This window comes from Saimiri boliviensis, chromosome 13 (assembly GCF_048565385.1).
Source record: "Saimiri boliviensis isolate mSaiBol1 chromosome 13, mSaiBol1.pri, whole genome shotgun sequence".
Taxonomy (NCBI): domain Eukaryota; kingdom Metazoa; phylum Chordata; class Mammalia; order Primates; family Cebidae; genus Saimiri; species Saimiri boliviensis.
Window position 1 is genome coordinate 32,234,411 of NC_133461.1, and position 2,948 is coordinate 32,237,358.

Genomic DNA, 2,948 nt, shown 5'->3' on the forward strand with positions numbered 1-2,948 from the left:
TTTTTTTTTTACAGAGTTTGGTTTTTATTTTTATGTGTTTGGTTGGGTGCAGAATTTGCCCTCACCACCCCTGACCACCCTGGCCTCCTGGGAGGCACAGGCACAGAGATGGCTCCAGACGGCTCTTGGCTGCCACTCTGGGTCTCGGGACTCACACGATGAGCACAGTGGATTCCACTTGCAATAGGAAGTGCAAACTCTGATTCACAGACTTCACCAGGAGGGAGAGGTGGTCTTGGCTGAAGGCACGTTAGTTGGGAAGCACACCCAGTGCCGGGGTTTGTCTTCCTTCTCGTTACTCTGATAAATCCAGAAGCCACTCTGTTGGAGAAGCAGCACTGCTGGCAGCTGGGGTTGGTGCACTGACTGAGTGAGGCGTGAGACCTGCTCACTGGGAGAACTTCTTGTCAGGGCTGTTAGCATGGTCAGCCAGCAGCTGGCAGGGCGTGAACTCTTTTCCATGGGCAGCCTCATACTTCTGGAACCAGTCCACTAGCTTCTGGGCGCCATACAGATCCACAAAGCGGAAAGGCCCTCCAAGACAGGGCGGGAAGCCGAGCCCAAAGACCGCTCCGATGTCTCCCTCTGCAGGTGTGGCCAAGATCCCCTCCTGGAGGCACATGACTGCCTCATTCACAAATCTTGTCACCAGGCAGAACTGGATGTCTTCGTCTGAGGAGACTTCAGACTTTGGAGGTACCTTCAGACTCGCCAAAATACTATCCATGTCAGAATTCAAATTCTTACTCTTCACACCCTCCTGACAGATGTAAAAGCCCTTCCCAGACTTTCGACCTAGGAAGCCCTTGGAGACCCTCTGTGCCAGCAGTTCTGGGTTTCCACCTCCAAATCGCTCCCCAAAGACTTTGCTCAGATCTTCTGTCACACGTTTTGCTACATCCACGCCAACTTCATCCACCAGTGTCGCGGCACCCACAGGAAGGCCAAAGCTTGTGGTCAGGGAATCCAGCTTCTTCGGGTCAACTCCTTCCTGGAGGATTCAGATGACTTCAGACATCATGGGTGCAAGGCACCTGGTGGTATAGAAGTCAGGTCCATCCTTAACCACAGTGATGACCTTGCCCTGCTTGAGATCAACTGCTACAGCTGAAGCACTGGTGTCTTTGGAAGTTTTTTCGGTTGTGATCATCTCCAGCAGCTGCATCTTGTCCACGGGAGAGAAGTAGTGCATGCCAATCACCTTCTCAGGTCTTTTGCTGACAGCAGCGATTTCACTGATTGGGAGAGGGATGTGTTACTGGCAAGGATACAGTGATCTGGAATCATCGCTTCTACTCCCTTTAGCACTCTGTGCTTAAGACTAAGGTTCTCAAACACAGCTTCAATCACCATGTCGGCCTTTTCAAAACCTTGGTAATCAAGCTGCCCAGTCAAGTTGCTGAAGACGAAATCCCTTTCAAATGATGTTAGAGCTTTCTTCTTCATTTTCTCATTCAATCCTTTGAATGCCTGTTGCTGTCCTTGGCCTAGCCCAGTGAGTGTGGTATCTTTAAGTATAGTCTTTAGCCCCTTATCCACAGAGACTTGGGCGATGCCTGCTCCCATCAGCCCTGCACCAAGAATAGCCAGATGCTTAACATCCTTCTGTGGAGCTCCAAATTTATTCTTCTTGCACAGGACCTGACCATGGTAGAGTCCCATCAAGGCCTTTGATTCTTCGGTCATTGCAAGCTCTCCAAATTTCTGAGATTCAGAGAGATACCAGCATCACTCCCTTGATCAATTCCAGTCTCTACCACATCAATTATTTTCAGAGGTGCAGGATAAAGGCCTTTAGTCTGCTTTCGCACTTTTTCTTCCACGTTTTTGTAAACCTGTCGCCTGACAAGTGGAATAGTCATGGCATATGCTGTCAATTTTTCCACCAATCCCTTGTCTCTCTTTGGAGAGATCTTCTTATCAGCTAGTCCTTTGGCGAAAGTAATTGCACCTTCTTCTGTGTATTCGATTGTCCGTTCCTCTGGAGGTTTTAGTCCTGGTCCCAGGGGTTCCACCAATTGGCCAACCAGTCCCATTTGCTTTGCCCTGTCTGCACGAATGTTTCTACCAGTCAGCATCATGTCAAAAGCAGCAGACACCCCACCATTTTGGGCAGCCTTTGCGTGCCCCCTGCTCCTGGTAAGATCCCCAACAAGACTTCAGGGGTACCTAATCCTATTTTCTGTCTTTTGTTGCTATTATGTATTGGCATGAAACAGCAAGCTCAAGTCCTCCTCCCAGGCAGGATCCACTGATGGCAGCCACAGTAGTCTTTGTGGACTTTTCAAGTTTCTCAAGTGTGCTCTGTGCTTCTTGTGAGATCTGTGTTACTTCTCGAGGGATCTTGCAAGCAGCTAACATGTTGACATCAGCACCTGCAATAAAGCAGCCTGGCTTTGATGAGATAAGAACGGCACTTCTGATTTGATCGCTAGGCCGGATTTCATTCATAACTTCTATGACCTCTAAACGCAGCTCTTTACTCAGTGTATTTACCTTTGAATTGGGAGAGTTAATTTGAATAACTGCCACATCCCCTTTGACTCCATAGTTAATATGGGTTCTGGTCAGCAAAGCAGAAGACTCTGTACAAGGCATATATAACCTTGGGGGCGGAGGATCCTGGAGGCAGAGAAGCGGCTGAGGATGCCAATCACCCGGCAGGCCACCATGTCGAGCTGAAGAGGACTACAGTGGAGAGCGCTTCTTGCATTTAGATTCTTTTTTTTTTTTTTTTTTTTTTTTTTTTTAATGAAACGGAGTTTCGCTCCTGTTACTCAGGCTGGAGTGCAGTGGTGCGATCTTGGCTCACCACAACCTCCACCTCCTGGGTTCAGGCAATTCTCCTGCCTCAGCCTCCTGAGTAGCTGGGATTACAGGCACGCACCACCATGCCCAGCTAATTTTTTGTGTTTTTAGTAGAGACGGGGTTTCACCATGTTGACCAG

At 48.8% G+C, this 2,948-nt stretch overlaps 1 pseudogene; it reads right to left on the bottom strand.

Moving 5' to 3' along the window:
* Window positions 1-280: 280 nt before the first annotated feature.
* Window positions 281-2,672, bottom strand: LOC101038193 (trifunctional enzyme subunit alpha, mitochondrial pseudogene; annotated as a pseudogene).
* Between the last annotated feature and the right edge of the window lie 276 nt (window positions 2,673-2,948).